General features: G+C 45.2%; 1 protein-coding gene across 1 annotated transcript in view; it reads right to left on the bottom strand.

The window, feature by feature from the left end:
• The window catches only part of RTL9 (retrotransposon Gag like 9), a 37365-nt gene that overhangs the window by 10021 nt on the left and 14822 nt on the right, over nt 1-12522 (bottom strand). The window contains exon 2 of the mRNA XM_025372569.1: nt 1058-1173. The gene's annotated coding sequence lies outside the window, so the exon portion shown is untranslated. The remainder of the gene's footprint in view (nt 1-1057; nt 1174-12522) is intronic.

Here is a 12522-nt window from a genome sequence, read left to right as displayed (position 1 = left end):
CTAACTTTTATTTATGTTTAATAATTACATAAGTAATCTAGGAATATAGTCTTAGGATAAAGACTTGAAATCCTCCATACGGATAAAGCTAAAGTCCTGAAAATGCCCCACCCCACCCACCCCCCATCCTCCGCAAGTCCCATTCCTCTGTCTGTTCACAGTTGGGTGTGTCTCCTTCCAAACTTTCTCTAGCTGCAATGGCATTCAGAGTTCATATCATTCAATTGCTTGCAAAACCCAGTGTGTGCAAAGAGCTGCAGTTAGAAAACCATGCTGGCACTGGTCACTCCAGGGTTCCAAGTTCTGGCCCATTGTGACTATTTTCATCAGCCCGCTTCTAAGGAGGCTACTGAGAGAGGGTTCTTGCTTGCTCAGCCCATGTAAGGCATAGACTTCTGTTCTATTAAAGCCAGAGTCTCTAGGAACACAGAGAAGAGAGGCCTTCTAAGGAAGGAAAAGCCCAGAATTTGCTGCTTAGCATCTCTCAGGTCCCTCACGTCCCACCCAGTCTGCACTGATCAATACGGCTAGGAGGTGTCATGCTCCTGCCGCCTCACAAAAGGTAATTGAGTTTAGGGGATTGCATGGCTAGCTGCTCGGGGAAATAAGAATAAACAAGAGCTGGTTCAATATGTCAACAAATAGCTTTCCAGCTGTTGAAAATAAGCCTTTACCTAGATTCTCAACAATATTCTCTCCCCAAGCCCTAGCAAATAGGCAACCAGATAACTGAAAACAGACAACCTAAGGCTAAAGAAATACCTGGTCTACTTTAGGATCTTCTGCCTTCCTTGATCATTCAGGGAAGTAGAAACTCTCCCCACTTCCTTCCTCCCCCACAGCCCTGACACTTAAAATGCCCATCAGCTCTTTATAAATAAAGAGGGGGAAATAGCTAGCATTTACTGAGTGCTTACTATGCCAGGCACTATGTTAAACACTTTACATACCTCATCTTATTTATTGAACGATAAACCAATAAAGTGGTTTTTTTACTCCCATTTTCTAAATCAGCTGAAGAACTGAACTACAGAGAAATTAAAATGAAGTAACTTACCTTGGCTCTCACCGCTGAGAGGGAGTGAAGCTGGGCTTGTCACTCGGGTCTGTCTGACTCAGCCAGTGCTCTTAACTCACAGGAGAGTCACACACTGTCTTCAAGTCTCTGAAGGGCTGTCATATGGAAGAGAGGGTAGGTGTGTTCTGGGTAGCTCCAAAGAAAAGGATTTGACTGTTAGTTGGGAATTATGCTTTCATTGGATGTGCTGCAAATTCCCCAAACAACATGTATATGCATGTCCAACCCTATAGGGAAAAGAACATTATAAGAAGAGCAAACGGAACTGCCTTGCATTAGGTGCCGGCCTGAAGGATCTGTGGAATCAAAGAGAACAGGAGGGATACCAGAGGACTGCAAATGGGCAGTGTCCCAATTTTCTTAAATAAGGAAACTACAGACCAGTATACCGTAAACTCCAGAGCTGTAAGCTTGATGTCAGTCCTCGGAGAGATTCTGCTGCAGATTACGAAGCAGGTAATTTATAAGCACTTAGAACATAAGTGGCAATAGGAGGTACCTAGAGGTGCTAGCAGAACACTCAAAATTAGACCAGTTCCCAGACTTGCAGCTAATGCAACCCAAAATTTGAGGGGCTGATATTGAACTCCCAGATTTTTATTTTCCCAAGTAAAAGCATTAAGGAACAAAACAACCACAAGTCATCATTTTCTAAAAAGAAAGGGCTTCAATGTCAAAAGAGAAGGAAATAACCTCAGAATAAAGAATAATACATCAAATAGATTTCTCTTCTCTGCGAAACATTTTCTACCTAGTCCTCAGGCTTTCTCATTGCACGGTGGACTGCTGCAATTTTCCTGGAAGATAGGCATTTGTCCAAGGACCTGCTTTAGAGAATCACTCAGAGTTAAAATATCAACACAGAGAAGATCATATACCTGTAAAACAGGAAGTCTTTCTGGCCAGAAGAGAGAAGAACAGAGTTTGACCTTAGCCTAAATGAGGACATTAACACAGATAAACTATCCACAGGAATGGACAGAGAGAAATAAAAGTTGCCAAGTGCGGATTCAAGCCCTGCTGAGGCGGGACTTGGCCATCACATTTGACCTGTGCCACCCCTTGGACCACATGTCTCTCTTGTAGGAATATGTGTCTGATGCCATTAAGCATTTGGACCACAAATCAGTTTCTGGCTTGAGACTCTCCAAGCAAACTTCAGACCACTAGTCTTCCCAGGGAGAGTTCTTAAAGCAGAAAAATTCAAAACCAGTTGAATACCATTGCCAGAGTGGGAGTTCTGCAACAACCTAGAAGGAGGTCCCTAGTCTTGATCCTCTTCTGATTAGCATTTTTAATCAATGGTGTAAATAAAGGCATGGACGGGATTCTTACACAAATTCTCTAGGGCTGAGAAGAACCTCTATGATCAGCCTAGCAAGTAGGTTTACATTTTAAGCTCCATGGTTTACAATATGTCTATCTGCATTTGGTAATTTTCTCTCATGTTCTTTGTTGCCAGAGCACTGAGTTTCTACAGTTTACGCAGCTCATGGAAAATGCTTAGTGAACATATGCTAGCTCTGCACCCACCCTGAAGTGCAGATCCGATCATGTTTACAACTACTGGGCATTCATCTCAATCGTATCTTCTCTCAAATAACTGGTAACAATGCAGACTTCCTTGATGAGAGAAGAGAACAAACTAATGTCCTCTTCTTTACATAATTGGCCCCATTTCCAAGACTTTAAATTGGAATTTAACCACATCTGTTGACATTGACCTTCATTCTGTAGGTAAAGGTAGCACAGTACACAGTACTTGCCATACCCTCTGAAACTGCATTTCTCAAAATAAAAGTGTGATGGGGAAACCCTGCATCAAGTGCTCCCTGGGAAAACTGCTAAAACACAGATTTGTAAGGGGAGGGAGGCTCCATCCTCAAAGAGCAGATTCAATATAGGTCTGGGGTGACGCCAAGGAACCTGCATTTAACCCAAGTGATTCTGAAACACTAGAGTTTCAGAACCACTGGCTTTGAGGTTCCTACACTCTGATTTTAACTTCAAACAGGCCTGGGCTTGAACCCCAATACTTCAAGTTATTTCACCTCAGTTTCCTCATCTGTAAAACAGGCATAATAGCAGTACCTACCTCGCATGCTCTTTGAATGTTTTAAACAAAACAACGTGTAAAGAATCTGGCACATAGCTGAAGTTCAGTAATCTCTCCTGGTCCTGCTTATCCGGGGTCCCTGCTGCCTGCCTTCTCTGTGTTCAGCTTCTGCCCTTGCTGCCAATTGCTCACTCTTTCTAGGTCTGGTATTCAAACTCCCCAAGAGAGAGACTCTCATTGGTCTAAATTCAGTAACTGTACTTGCTAGGCAAAGTTCTCATCCCAGGTTCCTTCATAGGCTATTTGCCAGCCTATAGAGTGACTGCTCATGGATCAGATGCCCTCTCCTGGCTCAAGTGGCTACTGCTAGGGGGAAGCAGGATCACGTGGTACCAAGCATAGTCACCTATTCATAAGAAACTGCTACTTCCCTCAGCTAGGGTCTGTGGATGGAAACTCCTTAGAAGGGGCTTGTGGGTGTGGCAGGAATTCTGAGGCTTAGTCCATCCAGTACACCTAGGCCTCTCATTTATCCAGCCTGCCAAAGGAATGAAGTACTGAAGTTCACTGAAGTCTCTATTTAATTCTGACTTTTCATCTCCATCAGGCCAGGAACACAAGTTTTTTAAAAACTAGACCACAGTCAAGGAAAAAACAAGATATAACCCTAAAATTAGACTCTTCTGTTTCTAGAGCACGTTTTTAAGTTTCCAAAGCACTTTCACATCTATTTACTCATTGCAGAGCTTGAAAACTGGCAGCCACAGGCTAAATTCAGACTGCAGACAGATTTTATTTGACCCGTACAATGTTTTTAACATTTTTTAAAATTAGTTGCCAACATTTAAAAGTCAGGAAATTTCAGATAGAAAGCTAGATTTCTGGCTTCTCTGAAACACACACACACACACATACACACGCGCACGCGTGCACATACACACACACACAGAAAGACTTTGATCCAAATTCCAATATAGCAACAATCAGCCAGAGCTGAACAACCTGCTCCCTGTAGGTGAGGCATGTGCTCACCAGTTTGCCTCAGTACCCATAGGGCCACCTTTACTTTTTCAGTGACCTGCTCGGCCCCTATAGGCATTTAAAGCCTCAATTTAACCCCATGGATTAGGCAGAGAAGGTGGATAAGAGCGGAAATGTGTGGGTTGGAATCCCAGCATTGCTCCTAACTGGCTTTGGGACCCTGAGCAAGTGATTTAACCTCTGAATCTCAGTTTTCTCATCTATGAAATGGGGATGATAAAATAATACTTCTTACCTCATAGGCTTATTGGGCCAGCTAAATGAGTTAATGCATAGTTAGAACAATGCCTGGTACATTACATGCACAAAATAAGTATTAACTTCTTTCATCATCCACAATTTCCTATGTGCCTCTCTGATATCCTAAAGCTTCTGAAAACTGAAATTTTGTGGCAAGCTCATTTGGTGGCAAAACTAGGCCTGAAATGACATGAGGCTATTCATTTATCCCATTTAGAAATATTAATGAGTTTGATGACAGGGTATAATCTTGGATCTCATTAAGCTGTGATACATATGTTATATGTACCACATTGCTTTTCTAAAATCCAAATATTGTGAACTCTAAAACATGTCTAGCTCCAACAGTTTCAGATAAGGGATTGTGGACCTGTATTATTACTACTTTGTATACCCACTTGACAGATGGGAAAACTGAGCTGCTAAGCATTGAGCTACTTGCCAAAAGTCCCACAACTTGAAAGTGGAAACTATTTAGACTCTTAGACATGAAGCTCATAGTGCCTAGTACTGTGGGATGTCTTGGGCTCACTATAGGCATGTGGATGCAGGTAGTGGCTACCAATCAGGGACTTTGAAGAACTGAAAAATGTCACCACTTACTGAAAGTGCCAAACCCTGCCCTTTGTAGCATTCTTTCAACTCTTTGAGTTACTCTTTACACCAGTTGGGTTAGAATTAGGAAGAAGATTATTGTCTTCAGTTTACAGAAGAGGAAACTGAGGTCCAGAGAAGAGAAATGACTCGCCCAAATTCATACAGCAAAAGACAGGCAGAGTTGGGATTGGAAACCAAATTCTGGGCTTTTTCTTCTTAAACCCCAGGGCCAGTCCAAGAATGACATATGCTGACCTTTCCACATACTGAACCACACTCTCTGCAGACAATCCTAAGGTTTCTGACATACCTGATGAAAGGACAGTGTCCCAAGATCTCAGCAAATACAAAAATGAGACAGCATGTCTGGGTGGACCTCATCCTTCCCAGGACCACAGGCAGCAATGTACAGACACGATCCAGTCAGAAGCTAGGGAGGGGAGATTTCTCAAATCCCAAGAAAATCACAGAGACCCTACTGTTTGCTCTTCTCTGTTGATTTTTAAGAAGCTGACATTTACTTATGCCAAAGGCCAAAAGAAATGAAAAATCTACTGAAAAGGGAATTTCATCAGTCATGGAGCAATAACCTAAAGAAACCTTTGCATAGTATCAGTTCCTTTGTTTGAAATGCAGAAAACAGAGCACTGCTATTTCATACTGTTAGCGCATCAGAGACCTGGGCATGAAAACAGCATCCTTAGGACCTCTTTCCGAACCCCTGCCTCACCACAGAGGAGCTCTCTGACACTGCTACCAACTTCAGCAAGTTGGAAACAAGAAGGCAGGACATGACCCAAGTGACCTCATGTCACTCCTAAGCTCATGGCTTGAGTTCCTCCTACCAACAAATCTGCACTTTGATCACACACCCACAGCGACCCAGATCTTTAAATTCAGCAATTCTTTCTCAGGTTTCAGCAAGGCATTGGCAGCCTGAGCTATTTTGGGACACTTTCTCTGCTGTGGATGCCACTTTCGGAATACGCCAGGAACATGCTAAGGACCTGGAGCTCTCTACCCTGGACCCGTTTTCGGGTTTGCTTGCTCTCTCTCTCTCTTTCTCTGGGCTAATCGTTTAGAGGACAGTCGCTCCTGCCAACCTAATCCCATGAGCCTGACTACCTTGCCGGGCCACAGGCTCAAAGAGGCAGTGTGGCTGCCAGCACCCTCACGGGAAGGGGCACGGAGGCACCAGGCAGTCTGGCAGGATGAGAGACATCCTGGGGGTGGTCTGAGTTTGGATGTGGGCTGAGAAGACAAAGCAGGGGGCTTTCGGGGGACAAGATTTTCCAAACATCTTATTCTTAGGATCATCACTTCCTAATCTGATGCAACTGACTCGGCAGGCATTCGGGAGCCTGTAAGCTCCATTTTCCTGTTCCAAATTCTTCTGCACCTGTAAGTACCGGGCTTACTCATGCTCATGCTGTCTTTTGGGGAGGGGGAGAAGAAAGCAGGGCCTGGGGAAGGTCATCATTATCTGACTCAGGTGTGGGCAGGTCCATGGCGTTAGAAGAATTTCTGACATCCCCACCGCTCCCCTTCACCCGAAACTGCTTCTTAGTTTGGAAAATGAAAATGCCTGTTCCTTCTTTCCCAACCTCACCACCCCACCACCCCCCACCACAGCATACCAGAAACTCCACCCGTCCTTTGGGGTCTTCTGTTCATCAATGTTGTGCACACCTGATTTCTTATGTTGGACTTAATGGGAGAAGTGCACCCTTGGCATTTGAATGTCTTAAATGCAACCACAGCTATTATTGTGGGCACAGCCCCTGCTGGCTTCTCCATCTTTTATGCTGTCATTTGCTGAAACAGTGAAAGATGTTGTAAGCGGTAGGGTATAAATAAAAATCTAGAAACTCCTCCATGGTAAAAAGGAAGAGCAATGTGGTTAATTCTCAACGCAGTTAGAAATACTGCCACAATGGGGAGGCTCCACGCTGTGCCACGAATGGTCCCTTTCAATGCTTTCCTATTTTAATGGAAAGAGAGGCCAAAATAACTAAGGGCTCCCCAGGAAAGGAGCATTTCTGATGTTTTTACTGCTTTCCAGAGAGAGGACATTGTCTCTGGCCGGCTTGTCAGTCCCTGAAGCAGCTCCAATGGCTGCTCACAAAGGGAGAATCAGCCCTTCTTTTCCTTCTGCTGGGGACTGCTGAAGTCCCCTCAAATTAGCCCAGGATGACAAAGCCAGGCCCTGCTACCTACCCTCTTCCCCTAACACTGAGACCAAATCATTCTTAGGGATACGTAACTTGTTTGGAGGGGAGGGGAATATCTTGGCTAAGAAGCCTTCTGGAAAACCTGCCACGACCCATACTGAAAACTGTGCTCTTCTCTAAACTTTCATATGACCCTCAGCCATGAATAAGAATAAAAGAAGGCAAGCACATTTTGCCCTTTTATTTCCACAGAGCACAATAGAAGGAACATTGTCCTTAGCAAAGGCAAAGGATAAGATGTTCCTTTGGCCAAGGCTGGCTGCCTTTAGTTTCTCTAATTGGCAAAATAAACAGCTTCTAATTTGTGTTCTAAAAGCGCTGGTTCTGAAGAGGATTTGAGAAGAACAATGTTAATATTAGTGCTAAAAAAATCAAGACATGAATTCCACCTTATGTCTGGCGGAGACTGGATTTGTTTTCAGGCTATAGGACAAAACGAGTCTCAGGAGGAATTTGTTTCTGACTTCACTACCGCCTGTTTGCTTGGTCCTTGGTAATTCATGAAGTTTCTTAGCTCTCCTTCTTCTAAGGAGCTCTGAGAAAATGATGCTTGGATCATAGAGGTTCATTGTCTGGAAGACTTTTGATCAAAAGTGCTGGGGTGGGGGCAGATTACGGATTCTGATTATAACCAAAATAATCCAAGTCCTGTCTTGGCGGAAGCCTGAATTTTATGTCCACCTTGTGGCATTCCAGGAGCATTAAGAATGTTCCATCAGCCTTTCCAATCTCTCCATCCGCTCCCAAGGGCTTGAACATTTTTAAGTATATAATTCTTTTGACTCCGGGCTTTGGCATCAGTTAAAATGCCAACCTCTTGGGAGGATCAGTCTCTTAAATCTCCCATCCTGAAAGCAGGTTCTGATAGAGGGACAAAGAGAGAGGAGGAACATGAAATCATTCTAGGTACAAACATGAGCCTCAGAACAGGAGTCTGCAAGCAGGACCCAGGCAAGGCCAAAGTTCCAAGAAGCTCTGTTGGCAGAAAGGGAAGATTCTATTCTTGCTAAAATGGAGTACAGGCAACTTATTCGGGCAGAGACTCAGGATTCGGGGAATAAGAAAAGACCCATTTAATGTAACCGGGGTATAATAAGGAGGAAGAATCTCACGTACTAACATAGGATAAGAGATAGGGGAACTCCCTGCAAAGGTACCCTTAGGCTGAATTGCCTGAGTCACTGAACAAGGGCTCCAAAAATGTTATGAGGCCTCAGTACATGGAACAAATAGATTTAACAATCTGCTGCCCTTACAATCCTGGCATTTCTTCAGCCCAGAGTGGGTAGGTCAAAGGAGGGGACCACACTAAGATTTAGATTTTTGAGACCTTCTTCCCACCCTTTCCTTCCTCTGATACCAGCACTGAACTCATTCCCAAGGAGATTCATGGTAGATACAGTGATTCACTTCATTTACCAAGAGCTATAAGGTACGAAGAGGGGTTGCCCATGTACAGCCACAGGTCAAGGATGCAGCATCCCCACAGCTCTATGTGGGCTCCTTCCTAAGGCCTAGTGGACACGGTTTGGATTAAAACCACTTGGGTGCAAAATCTGGCTAAGCCACTTACTAGTTGTGTGGCCTTGGGCAAGTGGTATAATCTATCTAAATCTCATCTGTAAAATGGGCACAGTAATAGGAGCTATCATATAATGTTGTGAAGACTGAATGTGATGATGCCTGTACAGCCCAGTACAGTGCCTAGTACAAAGGAAATGCTTAACAAAAATCAACAATGCTTAACAAAAATCAGCAATGATTAACATTCCTGGCTCTCTGCTTATGCTTCATTGTCTGAGGATAGGTTATAAGAGCAGATCATCCCACTCTGTGCAAGTCTCACAACTGCAGGGGTCAGGGGCTCACCATCTCCTTCAGTTAATGTCACCCTCTCACCTTTTCCTCCAAGTCCCACTAGAGAGCATTCCTAAGCCTTTCCTCCCGCTAGTTCTGATCTGCTCCATCTCCCAGCTAACTGAATAGATGGATTCACTGCTAAAGATTCATGAAATCATTTCCTTGGCTTTCCCCAACCACAGACTGAGCTTTGCTACCCACCTCCTAGTGGTGAAATGGAATCACTTCTGGGAGAGCAGGGTCCAGAAGGATTCAACTCCTGAAGCACTAACAAAGCAAAAGGAGCCCTACAGAAAACTTTGGGTCTCTGGTTCCCGTACAGCTCACTGCAGCTATGGCATCACTCTGAAGCCACGGTCACTCCCACTGTGACTCTCACCTCCTGAGGCTGCTGGTCCATAGCTGCTCTCCTCCTCCAATAGCCCCACTCTCTACCTCCCTCAGGGGACTCCCTTGTCTGGGCCCCAGGGTACTAAGGCTTCCAGAGGCTTTCCATAGCTTCCTCTCTCTGTCCCTCCCCATCCTCTCCTGGAAATACAGAGTTCACTCTTTCAAGGGATGTGGTGACAAGCAGCTCAGCTTTCTGTACAGGCATGCCCTCAGCATGTTCTCTGCGTTCTAGTCTTCCCTGCTTCTCTGCTCAGCAGGAAAGAGGAGTGGGAAGCACCTCTAGTTAGGCTTATGGTACTTCTAGAACCAGAAGACAAGACTATATCCTGTCAAAGTAGACTTTGATGGTTCTCAAAGTAATTCAGCCTGAGAGTTCACTAAAATGCATATTCCGGCAGCTACCTCTATAGAGATACAGAGTGGGTTTGTGCTTCAGCCCTAGAATCTGCATGTTTACAGAGCTCTCCTTAAGCCACACCTTAAGAAACAGTGCACTCTATCTTGGGGAATGGGGGTAAGGGGTGGGGAGGAAAGTCACACAGCTGGGTCCCATAATGAACCCCAACCTACATCCTGACTCTCCAGGAGCACATGGAAATGCCTTCGAAGTCCTGACCCTGTCTTGTCCAAGCAGCAGCTCCTAAGCTACTTCACAAAGACCCTGAGTAGTTTCAATTATCTAGACTCCAGACCTAAATCAGCGATGCTAGCAGTCTGAGGTGCAAAACACACAGCGATTCTTCATTTAGAACCATTTTGAGCTAGTTGGGGCTATAGACGACGTTACTGGTTAATAGCACAGTGGAGCCACACTGGCAGGCTTTGACTCTCAGTCTAAGCCTCTTATAGGCTGTGTGACCTTGAACAACTTACTCAATCTCTCTGTGATTTGCTCTTCACCTGTAAAATGGAGACGGTAATAATACCTCATAGTACTGTTTGTGTGGAATTATGAATTACTTCATGTAACCTGTTTAGAACCATGCCTCGCCTCAGCAAAATGTCTGCTATTCTTGTTACTATAAATATTATACATATATATAAACAGGGTTTATAATATTTGTGAGGAATAAATGAGATGATGAGTGTAAAATGTTCAGAACTATTATTGGTATGGTTCCAGGGATTTAACAGAGAAATCAGTATAAGTCCTCAAGGTGTCAGAGACCAAGGCCATCCTGGATAAATATTCTGATAATGGGATTAGTCAAGGGTCATTCAGAGACTCGGAAAGAAAGTGGCAGTTAGGGTTCTCTTACATCCAGAGTGTAACTAAAACTCTCATGCCTAACTTGTTGCTATAGATTTTGGGATTATGGGATTTTGTTCTGGGACCTGCTAGGTCTAATTAAAGTGTTAGAACTCCTAGGAGACCGGCTGTGGTTTGCACAGACAGGAGCTTGAAAAATGCTGTCATGAATGTGCTCCCAGCTCTGCAAAAGTGGAGACGCAGTCAGTAGCACTGAGTGCTCCAGGGGTCACTGTAGACTTGTGGTCTTTGTCCTTGCTGCCCCAAATCCACAGCTGTCAATTTATTAGGTTTTGTTAGAAGACACTCCCACACTAAAGAACTCCAGAGCTGAAGTGACTGTCCTGTCTTTGCTTCATGGCACCTGTGTGGGCATGAGTTCTGTGCACAGAGCTCCTTCCTTCTTCCCTCCCTCCCTCCCTCCTTCTTCCGCCCCTTCTTCCCCCTTCCCTCCCTCCTTCCTCCTCCCCCCTCCCTCTTTCCTCCCCTTCTTTCCTCCCTTCCTCCCTACCTCCCTCCCTCCATCCCTCCCTTCCTTCTATCACTAGCCTGAGTGCAGCCCTGGAACAAGAGCCATGATCATGAGGGGAAGGGGATGATGTTTCTGGGAAGGTCCAAAGAAGGCTATCTCCTCACTCCGGGCTGGTGTCCCCCAACACCTCCCTCATTAAATACTGGGGTTCACCTGGCTCTGTCCCTAGCCCTTGCCTTGGAGGAGTAAAATGGGAGAGGAGAAACCCCGTCCAGTCCCATGAGGCCAACTAATACCCCTTGACCGTGGTGGCCGTCCAGCCCCCATGTCTTGCCTTGGCTCAAAGCCAAGATTCCCAGTTTCTTCCTGGACATGTCCACTATCTAGCATCCCAAACCAAACAAGTCCAAAGGGACCTTGTCACCTGTCTCCCCTCACTCTCCCTCTCTACTAACAGTCTTGTGTTCCCTGCCTCAGTTGACAGTATCACCACAGACCCAAGCTGGAACCTCAGGATCCTTGTCACCTTTTCCCTCTCCTTGACCCCATGACAGCCAGCCCTGAGGTTTCTACCTATTGGCATGTGCCTTGAGCCATCTCCTCCTCTCGGCTCTCACTGCCACAGTCGTGGTTCAGAGCCTGTTCCGCTTCTTGCCCAGACCCTGGAGATGGTCTCCCAATTGGTCTGCCTGCAGCTGGCCTCTCTTCCCTCCAATCCTTCCACACCCTGGTGCGGCAAGGACTGTCCCGAATCTACCTTAATGAAAAGCTCCAGTGGCTCCCTCTTGCTCACAGAACAAAACCGTCAACTTGGCCAACAGGGCTCTGAATAGTTGACCCCAAACACTCGTCTACTTCCCTCCTGCTGCTGCCAGTGGTGCACCCAGCTACAATTGTCCTGCCTTTTGAAACATGCACTAGGCCCTGTCACGTAAATACTGTTCGCTTTGCCTGGAATGTCTTCCCCTGCCTCTACTGTTCCTCTTGACATAACCTGCCATCCCTCAAGATGCTGCTCAATCCTCCTTCATCTGTGGAGCCTTCCTCAACTTCCGCAGATAGGTTCCTCTACCACAGCACCCTTGGACCATGAGGGCTTATGTGTGCCTTGGTCCCTCCCACTAGATAGGGAAAGCCCCAAAGTTTGCCTAGAACCATCTTGAATTCTTCTTTATGTTCTCAGTACCCACAAGCTTGGATAAAATAAGGTACTGGTTTCCTCATTTGTAAACTGGAAATAAAAAGAATAGTTGCTACGCCCTGTAGTTAGAAGAAAGAAATGAGATAATTCATATAATATGCCGATAA

The sequence above is a fragment of the Theropithecus gelada genome, chromosome X (genome assembly GCF_003255815.1).
Source record: "Theropithecus gelada isolate Dixy chromosome X, Tgel_1.0, whole genome shotgun sequence".
NCBI lineage: Eukaryota > Metazoa > Chordata > Mammalia > Primates > Cercopithecidae > Theropithecus > Theropithecus gelada.
Note: the sequence above shows the minus strand (reverse complement) of the source record. Positions and strands in the feature narration are given on the sequence as shown.